We start from the raw sequence: 14029 nt of genomic DNA, 5'->3' as shown, positions 1-14029 counted from the left end.
TGGGAAATATAACACCATCGATAGGACACCAGTTAATTTTTCCAAAGTAGTTGAACTTAAAAAAAAAATAAAGTCTTTGATTACACCGATTGGAACACAAAGAGATCAACACATTCAAAATTTCGTCCTTGGAAGTGCTCTACTAGTCTACAGTATATAAACCAATTTATTAGAAGTGGTGGCAACATTATCTCTTCTCTGACTATCACCATTTTTTTTTTTTAAACAAACCGTGTCAAATGTCAATTTTAGAAAATGCCACGGGCCGCTGAAAAATGAATAGTGGGCCACAAATGGACCCAAGCCATAGTTTGGACACCCCTGCTCTACTTGGATTTCACAGCAGTCACCTCCATCTGCTGCTTGTTTGTGGGCCTTACTGTCTTCAATTTGGTTTTCAGTAAGGGAAAGGAATGCGCTAATGGTTCGAGATTAGGCTACTTGTCCATTTACGAACAATTTCATTGCCGTCAGGTCTTTATTGTGGTTTAGAATACACTATACTTATATTTTAAGGAGGCAAGGTGCTTCACAAGATGAAATTGAACTTTTGAGGACATATTTGTATTATATATAAATTGTAATAATATGGCAAAAGTTTATTTATTTATTTATTTAGGGGTGGGGTGTCAAAATTTTTGCTTAATTTTTTTGTTAATTTAAGTTCCTTTAACGCCACTAATTTTTTAAGCGCGATGAATGACCGCCCCTTACTTGGAAAAACTGTACTGGGGCCAAAATTTTGCAGAAATAAATTGAATAATAATGCATATATTTGTGGTGACTGTGGTTAAGTTGTATTTCACCATTTAAAAAAAATGTGCAGAATTTAACAAGAATAGTATGAAATATGAAAATAAAAACGCACTGAGCTGTCACCAACATATTACAAATGCAATTATGCCATCTAGTGGCAGAAAAATGACCTAAACACAAATCAATATCACACAGTTTTAGTTTTTTTTTTACAAAGTAATCTTTTTAATTTTAACTCAATTTTATGAATTATTATGAAATTACCGTATCAATGGCTCAAAGATGCAGCCATATTTTTATTAGTTTTATTTTCCACTTTTATGTTACCAAGAGTATGAAAACTTTGAATAAAATATTTTATTGTACATTTCGGACATATATAAAATTTTCTATTAATCGTGAGTTAGCTATTGAAGTCACGCGATTAATTACAATGACAAATTTAAAATCGCCTGACACCCCTAATTTTATCACAACCTACTGCTAAATTGTGTGTGCGTGTGTGCGTGAGCACACGCTGGGTTAGTGTGACAGTGCATTAGCAGCCAGAGTCCATTCGCTCCGTCCCCAGAGAGACCAGCGCGGCCATATTAACATTCTTCTTAGAAAGGCCACAGGATCTCCTCTCAATGCTGTCTGACTCCAAACAAAAAGTCGTGTGTGTGTGCGTGCGACACAGAGACAGGCTGGCGGTGGATGTAAGATGAGGAGGAAAAAACTGAGAGAGTGAAATGAGGGAAAGGGGGGCTACAGTATAGGAGGACCCGAGCTTCATTGTGTAGTATAGATTTGACCATGAGGTTCTATTACCACTGTCAAAACAAAACTATGCTAATACATATTTGTATATGAAATATTTTGTATTCAATCTAACACAATTTCCCGCAATTGCTGATAAGGCATTATGTTGAAAAAGTGTTATTAGGAATTCATGTGCAGCTGCTGGCGTACTGTTTTTATTTGTTGCCTGTGCTGCGCTGCTTTTAAACAAGCAGTAATATGAGAGAGGGTCTTTCGTTAAAATTTGATTATACAGTAACTCGCGGTGCTGGTGCCTGTGTGCAAGCAAGTGGAGACAATTGACTTCCTATGCATAACTGCAACATCTGGTCTTCATTATTGAGAGGCTGAAATCCTTCGAACATTTCATGTGAAAACTGCACCTTGTCATGCAATCCCAACCTAGAATCTACTCGCGATACTTTTTCACATGCGTGAGCGTGACTGTAATAAAGATGATAGGCATTCAAATACGGAGGGAAGAATGCATAATAATAATAATAATAATAATATCCTTATCACGATTAGCCTAAGAACCATATCTCTTTAATGTACATGTGCTGTCAAAGGGATGTTTGGGTGCACCACATAAAAGGCAATTCATTGCTGAATGCAAACGACGCATGTTGATTAAAGCAAAGGCAGCATTTGTCTTAAAAAGAAAACTAGCGCGGACAAACGCCCGACGCCAGATTTCGTCCGAGCGCTGCAGAGGCGAGCACTAACAAGATGGCGGCTGGTCTGCAGCAAAAAAAAAGACTAGTGAGCTCGGTCCAGCGAGGGCAGACAAAAAAAAACAACAACAACAAAAAAAAAAACACTGTGAGCTGCTGATGGCACCCAGATGCCAAGTATCACAGTGATTTGGAGCATGTCCATTCCACAGGGCGGGGTGGACCCAGTGGCGCCCCCCCCCCACCCCCCCAGCCCCCTTCAACTAGAACATCCCTGTTCTCCGAACAATAGAATCGCTGCCTCCCAGACAGAGCTGCAACACTGCAGTGATAAGGGAACAGGAAGGAGGGAAAGCGAGAGGAGGGGGTGCACGTAAGGTAGAAAACACCTGCCTCCAGTTTTGCTGCAGCAGCCAGAAGCTGGCGACACATGCAGAAGGGAAAGGACGGCGCCATCTGAGGGCATCTCAGGACGCTGCCTTAACACGGGAGAGAGAGAGGATACGGTTGGAGGGAGGACAGAGCGCTAGCGCGAGCGCACTCGCTTGCATGTTGCACACTCAAACAACACATTTACTAATGTTATCATGAATATTTACAAGTTCCCTCGGCGCGAAACAGGAGTTGGCTTTCCATCCGCCCATTTTTGTTCGAATTTTCAACAAATGCGAAAATAAAACGGAAAATGGAAAAGGGCCCAAAATTCTCATAAATATTTTTACGCTTCGAGGGGGTGGATTTTGAAGCGTATGGAAAAAAGGAAAATGCAATGTCGGATGATAAAGTGAGGTACGTTTGTTTATTATTTGTTTCCGTAATTGCAAAGTTACATTTTTTAGACAAATTTTGTCTTACGAAAAAAAAAAAGGGTGTGGCCTAGTGAGTGACGTAAGAAACTCTGATTAAAATAATTGAACCACTTCTAAATATTTTTTATCACCCTTATTAGATTTAACCATAGTATAATAACATGATTTCATTTCATAATGCAACATCTATTTTTTCTATTTTTTTCTGGTTGCTTGGAAGAAATCACTGCCACCCATAGGAAGGAATGCCACACCCGGTGCAGTTACCAAATATGGTCCCTCCTCTGTAACCTACTGATTGCTGAGCCATTTGCAGCTGACAACAATATGAGCAAGGGGAGGTGTCACTCCTCAGTGTAGAAGCAGGGAAAATATGATCAGGCTATTTTTGCATGATTCTCATATTATAGAGATTTATACACTTAAAAGAAAAAAGAAAAAAGGAAAGCAGTTTATATTTCCGTCAAGGTTTGTATATTTTCTGTCTGTGGCAGCACGCGGATATTTATACTGAACAATGACATTGACTTACTGCAGGTAGGAAAACCCAGTAAACATTGATTTAAAGCAGTGGTGTCAAGATCCGGTCCTCGAGGGCCTGAGTCCTGCATGTTTTAGAGGTTTCCCACGTTCAACACAGCTGATTCCTATTTAAGCTCATCAGCAAGCTCTCTGCAGGAGCCTGATCATTGAACCAGGTGTGTTGGAGTCGAGAAACCTCGAAAACATGCAGGACTCGGGTCCTCGAGGACCGGATCTTGGCACATGTGTTAATTATTTCTAACATAGGAATCTCAACAGTTGATTGACCCTCACAAAGTTTGTGTAAGACTTTTTTGGGGTTACACAAAACTGCTTACAAATCAGATTTCATGTGTAAAAAGTGAGAGGATGTAATGGTTGACATAAATGGCCACATAAAATTATTTGATGACCAGAAAATCGAAATAAATCTATTTCGCCAAATGTTATAGTAATTGCATTTTCACACTATGCTTGTGAACTGTCATTGTGTGATCACTTACCCTGCTTGGGGGTCAGTCAGGGTCAATGCTCCTCAATGTCCACATCCTCACAATCAACTGAAAAGAGGCTGTGGAATTAAAAGTCAAAAAAAAGGTTAAGTGGTGTGAGACGGTACGGCGTTACGGATCCATCAAAGCCATAATTGTGTCACAGGCGTTCTTCAATGACCGCAGTAAAGAAGTCGAAAAGCTGCCCGAGCTACCTTCACTGCTTGGTCATTGTTGCGTCCCGTCAATCCCCACACCACCGCTGTAGAGATCACTGAAAGATTGTGACTTACACAAAAAGGAAAATACGGTTCCGTGAGAGGTGCTAATAGGGAAGCAGCAAATGAAGATACTCAAGAGATCACAGACCCGATTATAGAAACCGACATTTGCTTGCAGACGCATTTCAACACATGACAATAGTTTAAGGAGAACTGAGCACTGAGGCAAACAAAATTCGGAAGGTGCCACGCAGGCTGGCTTGAGCGAAAGAAGTGAAATGTTGAAAAATGCTGCTGATGCTCTCGCCCTACAGGCCCCGCTCGCGTGTTACACCGTTTTTTATTGAAGTCGTTTAGCGTCATTCGGTAATAACTTGAAAATGTGCTCTTCTGTGCATCCTTTGTACGCGCCGGAAGACGATGACTGTCATGAGGTCAAACACATTTGTACTGAGCTTTAAGTTTCATGCTCTCGAAAGTACTTTGTGCTGCTCTCAAATGATATAGCGTATTAATACGTAATAAAAAAAAAAAGTTCCATAATAACAAGTTCCTTTACTGTAAGTAGAGTTTTTGCAGGGCCTGTTGTTGCACATTTCAGTATGTACAGTGCAGTCAAATTCACGGAAATATTTTTTTTACGTAGCCGCATTTGCCAGATCACCCCACCCCTTTGTGGACATTCCTCCATTTTAGTCACGTGTCCTTCATACGACCACATTCCTCCATCCACCCCACACCCTGTGCTTGCCTCAGGGTCCAAACCCCTCCTGGACCCGAACGAAAACCCAATTCTTCCATTTGGCCCCCTTCCCATCTCGCACTGTGCGCTCAAATTAACATCCGCTGTCAACATCGCGCCTCGCTTAATAAACGACGCCGTCCCTTCTTTGTTGCGCTTTCCGCCATCTTAGTGCATTTATTTCCTTGCGTTTGTTTGACGATCGAGATGTGTGAGTGCCCCTCGCAGCTCCCAAGAACCCAACCCGTGCACATCACAGCAAAACGTCACAAGTTAGGGTCTCAGGGAATGAGAGAGGTACAGATTGCTCACGTCTGGCCCCGGTTATGCAATTTGGCTGTGCGATCACCTGCGGGTTGACGATGGCTTTGACTGGAGCAGACAATGACATTTTCCTCTCTCTCTCTCTCTCTGGCTTTGTGCTCTGCCGCGCACCCTTTTCGCCACCCGAGCTTAGTAAGTTTGGACCAACGTAAGGCGCAATACATGCTTTTTTACATTGCATTTCGATGCGGACGCTACAAACCGAGGCAGGCGGTTTTGAAACTTACAGCAAACGACTGCAGTCGCCGCTGAACGGCCACACGCGCACGCACACACACACACCCAGACAGACATCGCTTATCACATGACATTCATGAGAACGCATCTGCAAAAGCAAAAAGCTCGCATCGAGTGGAGCGCGGGGAGGTAATTAATGATAAAAACGTACGAAGCCCGCAAGCATGCGAGCGCTCAGGTGACAAGGGCATCACCAGCACGTTTTATAAAAAATGACCACCAGGGTCTTCTTCTAACTGAGGAAGGACAGAACTCCAAAGTATCATCTCACAGAGCCTGCACATGTGCCATTATGGAGCTCTCCCTTTCCGAAGACGAAAGCTTATTCATACTGCGTCGGGGGGGGGGGGGGGGGGGACGGATAACAGGCAACTCACCCGGCTGGCTGCTGTCTCGATGGCTGCCGCAGTCATCGCTCTGTGTCTCCCCCATTCGCGCAGAGGAAGGAAGAGGATGTGCCCTGACGAAATGGAACGAGAGGCATCGAGATGAGCAAAGGAGGCGACAGGCAGACAGACAGACAGACAGACAGATAGACAGACCGGCAGACAGACAGACAGAGAAAGACACTTTTGCACCGCTCGCCGTGGCTTGAGTTGAAATGGATGAGACGAGCACATGAAGCTGCTGTCTCGCCGTCTGCTGCTCAGACATGCAGGACTGTACCATGTGCAGCCAGCGAGAGAGAGAGCGAGAGAGCGAGAGAGAGAGAGAGAGGGACACAGAGGGGAAATACGCAGAAAGGGTTAAATAAGATGAACGTGAAGTAAAGTTCAGGTTTTGAGAAGCCATTTATGTAAATGAACAAAACCGCGCGAGCAAGATGATGTAGGAACGAGAACAACGTCAACGACAGGCAACTAAATCTACTTTTAGCCTCATTATTAAACGAAAGGATCGCTATGTGACGCTTTGCGGCTGGCAGAGAGGCAAGCAGAAGGGGAACAAAGAGTACATCGGCGAATCCGTGCAGCTATTGCAAATTGCATGACAAGTCATGAATAAGAGCGAGGACAAAATGAGGCGGCAAGGAGTCAAGAAATGCGGCTCTTTTGTACGCACGCTGCTAAGTTGACAGCCGAAGCAAATGCAGCCGGAAAGGCATATCCTCATACAAATAATCCACTAACATACACGTGGCCACACTTCCTAGTGCCTAGCCTTAAAAACAAAACTGAATTCCTTGTCATAAAATACACACACACACACAAAAAACCAATAATGGGAAAAAACGTGTCGAATGCCTGTTGCTATCTGTTGTTCCTCGCCTTTCCCCTACACATGACACCGCCGCAGCCTTTCAACCCTTCACACTTTCTGATGTCGCCCAGTGCTTCCGTCTTGCGTTATCACACACCTCTGTAGTTTGTTCCCGTCTCCTACCTTCATAGATTACAAGCTCAGGTCCCCCCGGGGGGTTAGAGGAACGAGGGAGCCTTCGCCATGCCTGCTGCACGCAGCATCGAAACAGCCAAAGAAGACGCAACGAGAAATGAACAACCGTTCGTTTCCTCACAGCTGAAATCACTCAAGACTCAAAGGGCCTAATATATGCAGCGAAAGGAGCGATAAAGAGAGGAAAAAGAGGGAGGGACAAAGAGAACGCGGGAACGAGAGCATGTAGAAATAGGAGACAAAAGAAAAACATGGAAGGATACGTTTGTCTTTCTTTTTTCACTTCAAATATAAAAAAACAAAAAAACAAAAATCAGAATCCTTCCCCGGTCGGCAAGTCCGGTATTCTGTTCCTGTCTGTCGCTCCTTCTGTGTGTGTGAGAGCGAGTGCCTATTACAGCATGTGTGGAGAAAAGGAGGGCGGGAACATGACGGGGAACTAAGGGAACACGACGGAGAGATGAAAGGAGGGAGCAAAGGAGAGAAAACGTGAAAATTCCAAGTGCGGCGGAGGGAACGTAAAGCTGGAAGTTGGAGGTGACGGTTTTAAACTGTAGCAGTATTGAGTGCCGTAAATCAGCGGCGAGGGCTGATGAGGCGGACGACATGGTCGGGGAGGAAGACTAGCGGGGAGAAGAGGGGATCCTGCCGTCAGGGTTTCTCTGACGGACGACATTTACGACCGAGATCAGCGACAGCAGAAATATTCCATGTGTGTTCCCACACATGGATACCATTTGTAACTACAAGCTCAAAATGACATCATAAGAGTGTGAATGTACATTAATATACAGTATTTAAAAATAACAGCTCTCACATGTTCTATATTACTTTTAGTAATCCTTTTTTTTTTTTTTTTTATTATTATTTTTTTTTTATCTGTGGACATTCTGACACATTTTGACAAGCGATCCTTAGCACAGCTATTTATAGAATTATTAAAAACAGGGATGGGCAAGTACCAATATCAGGCCTTACATCAAGAAATCAGCACTCACGGCATTAGGAATTAAAAACTAGAGAAAAAAAAGAAAAGAAAAATTATTGCATTCATTTCATGCAATTTTAAAATGGCTTTCTTTCAAATGCTCTGTGTGCAGAGTGGCTCTTTAGTTATTTTCTTCCCTGCTTCTCAATCACACGAGCGGCATAACGATGTGTAAGGAACTACAGTAGAGTCATGTTGACTGTAAGTGACTGCTCGTTGGCTGCACACTGCAAACAACTGCCCCGTACAGTGGGCCCCTGCTTCTTTCTGGCCCAAAGAACCCGACGACCCCCCCACCCCACCCCACCCCACCCCACTCCTCCATTCATCCCTCCCCACCTTCATCGAACCCGGTGGCCTTGAGACAGAGAGTGAAGAGTTTAAGTGGAAACAGTCTTTCATCATCATAGCACTCCCCGGACTGCACATCTGCACACAGCAGCCCACCACTCTGACCAGTACGCAGGGGGATTTGTTTTATTCTTTAGATTTGTTTGGATAAAAAAAAAACTTTTATGGGAGCATAATAATATAGAATTTAGCTGAGCTTTGCTTTTTACCATGCCCATGAAAATGCACCAGGAAGATTCACAGTATGTATTTACAATCCAGAATGTTAAACTGTTGGTTTGCAATAGGGGTGTCAAAATTAGTGTGTTAATTTTGAGTTTATTTAAAGTTCCTTTAATGACGATGATTTTTTTTTTTTTACGCGCTATTATTTGGAAAGCCTGTACTGGGGGAATTCCAGTCGCAACGCAGCAGACAGACCATGTCAAAATTTAACAGTAATACATTTGATAATAATGCATATATTTGTTGTATTTTACAATTTAAAAAATTTGCAGAATTTCACAAGTTACTTCATGTTAAAGATTAGATAGCTCTCTTAATATGAAAAGAAAAAGATGTCCCCAATATCTTACAAATGCAATTATGCCATCTAGTGGCAGAAAAATGATCTCAATACAAATCAATATCACACTCGTTTTTTAAGGTACAGTACATATTTTTAATTTTAACTCAAATTTATGAATTATTATGAAACTGCTGTATCAATGACTAAAAGATGCAGCCATACTTTTAGTAGTTTAACATTTCCCCTTTTATGTTCACAAGAGCATGAAAACTTTGAAAAATATATTTTATTGCACATTTTATTGTACATTTAGAACAGTTATAAGATGTGTGATTAATCGTGAGTTAACTATTGAAGTCATGCAATTAATTATGTTTTAAATTTTTTTAATCAACTGACACCCCTCGTTTGCAAGACTGCTTGCTTAAGGTAACGTAACAAAGGTATTTAAAAAAATTAAGTTAACGAAACAAAGATTAAAAAAAAAAAAAAGAATAATAATCTGAACGGTTGTAGCAGGAAGCAAGATGAGATTCGGGTTCTGTGGTTTCCTTGTTTTGATTCCGCGAAAAGTTATTACTGGCTCATTGGATCACAGCAGAGGAAATATATCGTTTCGGTTAAGTGAAACTGACCATTGCATATAATTGGGCGCCAAGACACAGTTCTTCCCCTGCGGCTGTATGGTGGTTCCCCTCAGTTGCATCTCTTTCATTAAACCGGCCCACAGAACTTGCTGGCTGCAGCAGCATGCTGGTGCTGTGTACCCCAAATGCAACATTTTCTTCCGTGTTTAATTTCCTTAATTTCATTCTAGTCTTTACAATACGCACGCGTTGGGGAAATTTTACAGCTAAATACGATAATAAAATGAAATGCCTCATCTAAAAACGGTGATAAGAATCCCTGTGAAGAGAGGTGGTTCCTCAGGGAAAGCTAGGAGGCTGTACAGTTATCTCCTGTGGTGTCACTCTGAACTATACAACCTACTACCTCACCCTGTGGAACACTCAAGTGAAGAGATGATTTGTTGCTGCTTTATGATAAAATACAAATGTAAGCTTTACATACAATGCGAGCACTATTTTTGCTACATTGACCTCGTAGCCTAATTTAACTGAATCGTCATCACATTGCTATGAATTGCCGCGCAAACTCGGGCAGACGCAGGATATCGGTCTTCCAGTGATCCTGCTATCTCGACTTCCAAGGTCATTAAAGGTCGCTGTGGTTTAACCTTGACTTTGAGATTTGTACTGAAAATGAAATTCACTTTATACGGTCTCGTTAAAACGTGACACGATGTGCATTTTTTTTTAAAGACATTCGCTGGCCAGGTGTTGCTTCTGCCAAGGAGACACATACCTGTAGATACGAGCTTGTGCAGCCTGTCACCACAAGTTCGGATCTACGGGTTTGTGGCAGCTGGCGTTACCATTTCAGGAGCACATAAAGACACGAAGAACAATTCTTGAATCTGTCGACATTTTGTAAAAAATATTAGTCAGGTCACTCACTAGAGTCCGTTGTAACGTTTCGATTTTTGTTCTCAGGCAGTAACAAAACAATGCTGAGCTGTTGCAAATGCAGAGAAGCTGATCTATTCATGCAGATGCGAATCAGATGTTGTTATATCAAATCAAGATGCACTAAACAAGCCAGAGCTCATGACTGTGATTTGATCAAAATCCTGTTTCCACATTTATTATTCTGTACAAATATTGTTTGTAAGAAATGCAAAGCACTAATTATTAATCATGTGGAAATAGGGAATAAAATAAGCATGCCAAGGGCTGTTAAAATGACCTTGAACATTTTAAATGTTTTCAATATTTCATCGATATTACACAAAAAAAAGACTGAAAAGTAAAAAATTAAAATTAAATAGCCGTGCAAAAAAATAAAAAATAAAAAAGCACACATACTACAACTGCAACTGTTAAAAATAACCCAATGCATATTCCTCGTTGTACGTGTACTTGTATTTACATTGCGTTTACTACCTGGTATAAACTGTGAATAGATCTGACCAAAATATGTGTGGACAGAAAAACACCCTCTGCGGCGCACACCAGACTGAGCCGGACAGGCGCAAGTATTGCAAATGGCCAACATACCAACGGGGCACAGGCTGGACACTGACGCTCAAACATCCTCTGGTGTCAAATGGACTCCGGCTTTGAGATCCAATGCAGGCCAGCGCTTCGGCATAAATCAACAAGCCTGAGAGCAAACACAGATTGTCACAATTTGACATTAACACTATTAGAGCCGAAAAAGTGTAGCATTCACAAGACAGAATACAGCTGCGACAAAAACTTTAGAGGACCTGGAATTCAAACAGTTAGATCACCTCAGGGAAAACTACAAGCACGAAAAACATTTCAGTAACAGCATAAAAATAAACGGCCAAATAACACACAAAAGTAAGAGGGGAACATCCGCTCTTATCCTTGTTCCGCCCTCCTGAACAGTTCTTCAGTCTCCATTTTCCGGGATACAAAATCCTCAAATTGTTAAAAAAAAAAAAAAAAAAAAAAAAAAAAGGTACGGCAAGAGAGAAATGGCAAAAGGTTGTAAGCAGTAAGATATGAATAAGGAGGAGTCGCAGAGCTGGCCACAGAGAAAGTGGAATTTGTGACTAGGCAAAGGGTGGTGGGTTTTTTGTTTGTTTTTTTGTTTTTTTTGGGTGCCTCATTTTGCATGGCTCTTTGGGATCCCAGCAGGATTCTTGGCTGCAGCTCCGTCTCTCCTTAGTGCAGCAAAAAAAATTGGATATATTCCTTTGTCTTTACGAACAAAAATACTAATAATGCTTAAATTTAAGAGATGGAACAGAAAGAGCTGAAAGTACACGGCGTATAAGCGCCACGCGGCAGAAGCAACAAAACAAAATCACATTCAAAATGAAGGTGGAAAATGTTTTTTTTCTTACTAACATTATCTCCCAAGTACGAGCTGTAAAATGTGCCTCCTCTATTACTACTAAAGCAGCGAAAGCAGCAGCCAAAGCCTTTCCAAATCTACGCCACGTAGTGAGAAAAGGAGAAGCAGACACTTTTTTTTTCCTCTCTCCAAAATGGCTGAGGGCCGGGCGAAAAGCAGCTCTGAGCATATGAGAGCAAGAGCGGTGCTCCCCGTCCCACATCGGGGAGGGCTGGGCAATTTCGGCGAGCATCTCTCGCCGGTTTCCCTCGACTCTCTCGAAAGTCTTTGTCCCATTCACGCCGGACCGAGGGTGTACGTACGGCTGGGTCGCCGGGCCATCGCAAAATGTACAATGGTGCTCGAGGAGGATTAATATTTGTCCTTCATAGCAACATGCTGGTAACCTCAAGTCTCTTTGCAAAGCTTATGTTTTATTGTTAAACGGCTGCTGAATGTCACACAGCAGGTGACTATTTAAGGAATAGTTAGATGAAGATACTCAGCACAACAACGATTGAGTTAGATTTTCTTTCTCGGATGCTTATTTTACGTGTTAAAAAAAAGAAGGGGGGGAAAAAAAAAAGCATGCCTTAAAATGGATGGTTGACATGAATTGACTGGTTTTCAGAGTGTCCAGCAGTGGATATGACATCAATACTCACGTCATCATCCCGCCATTAAAAGCATTTTAGGCAGCTGCACACGTAACTCTTCTGTATTATCTCTTCGTTCATATTAGAATGCATGACATTTTCTTTGCCTTCTATGGACCACCTAGATTTGCGCATCACTCCGGTGCACATCTATCTGGCCAATCCAGCCTCCATAATAAAAGGCTATATCAGGTTTTGAAACGTTAAGAGCCGAAGAATTGCACAAGACATTAAGTCTCCCCCGGCATGCTAGTTTAGCCACAGCATGACAATGGGCTGCTGTCTGCTCCGTGGTCACCACTTGAATCTAAATGAACAGATTTGACTTTCAGGATATTGCCAAAAAGTCTGTCACAGTGCCGACGCGGACAAGGGCCTCTCCAAAACAGAAGGTTGATGAGAACACAACCATTGACGTAGCCATAACCCCGATTCTTAAAGGCGCTCTCAGAGCCTGGGAAAGAGGCGACAAGAATAACGGGTAAACAAAAGACCGCATTCTTAGGGCAATAACATCAGGGGGGGGGGGACAAAATAGAGTAAATGAAAGTGCAGAAAGTTGCATAGTTCATTAATTCACGACTATTTGTACTTTGCCTTCATTGAAGGGGAAGTCAACCCCAAATTTTTTTGGGGACAATATGTTCTATGCAGCCCCACTGGTCTAAATATGGTATTCTGGTTAATATTGTGTTTGTGCAATATGAGTTAAGCAGCAAAATCAAGTTTTTATCAATATCAGAAGGCGGCCATTTTGCCACTTGCTGTCGCTGTGAAGATCACATCAATGTTTTCTCAGGGCTCAAGCAATGACCAATCACAGTTCACCTGTTCCCTAAAGCTGATTGGTTGTTACCTGAGACCTGAGCAACTGTGATGTCATCTTCAGTCGACAGCAAGTGGCAAAATGGCCGCTCCCTCAGATGGATAAAAAATAGCTGGATTTTTGCTTTATAACCCTTATTTCCACAAATGTAATATTAATCAAAATGTCATGTTTAGACTAGTGGGGTCACATATAACATATTATTGTTCTCTCTGTGCTACAACATTTCTGCTTTAATGTACATTGTTTCAAAAGTATGCTTTTTCAGCTTTGCCTTGTGAAATTAAGATCAACACAGCAACAACAAACTGGGCAAAGAGTGAAGCTTTCGAAATGATCATGCACTGGATGACATTAGTACAGTAAGCTTTTAAAAACAAATGCTGACGCTACGACAATTGTTGCAAACATTTGCTGAGCCTATTAATGAAGGGTCAGTTAGGGAAATGTAAAATTGTATCTGCATGTGGTACTAAAAGTCTGCTGTTCACTGTAAAGCCTATAAACAGAACAATGATGATTCAACCATGTCTTGTGAGTCACCATTTAATTCTGTGCCATTAAAATCTCAGGGCAAGCATAAATTGGGAATAAGAGTCGAGTCATTATCCTGTGAAGAAATCATAAAGTTTGTCCAAAAATGTGTCCTTGTTCTACATAGTTGTCTCCTAATTGCCTCTGGGATAATAGCATTTATAAAAAAAAAAAAAAATTATAATAATCATAATACTTTTTGGAATACAGTAATTACCAGCAGGATTTAGCATCCCAGGGGGCCGGCGTAGTAGTGGCTGAGTCCAATTATTTGGATATATCAGTTAAAA

General features: G+C 41.8%; 1 long non-coding RNA gene across 2 annotated transcripts in view; it reads right to left on the bottom strand.

The window, feature by feature from the left end:
- Positions 1-14029, bottom strand: part of LOC147161016 (uncharacterized) — a 49866-nt gene that overhangs the window by 10314 nt on the left and 25523 nt on the right. The window contains exons 1-2 of one of the 2 annotated variants that reach the window (XR_015097368.1): positions 5934-6018; positions 4045-4112 (exon numbers count right to left, since the gene is read on the bottom strand). The exons of the other annotated variant lie outside the window; for it this stretch is intronic. This is a non-coding gene — a long non-coding RNA (uncharacterized LOC147161016). Of the gene's footprint in view, positions 1-4044; positions 4113-5933; positions 6019-14029 lie in introns of those variants that run through there. 2 annotated transcript variants of the gene reach the window in all.

This window comes from Leptonotus elevatus, chromosome 16 (assembly GCF_054856555.1).
Source record: "Leptonotus elevatus isolate MCC_2025b chromosome 16, RoL_Lele_1.0, whole genome shotgun sequence".
NCBI lineage: Eukaryota > Metazoa > Chordata > Actinopteri > Syngnathiformes > Syngnathidae > Leptonotus > Leptonotus elevatus.
This window is presented reverse-complemented; position numbering and strand designations above follow the sequence as displayed.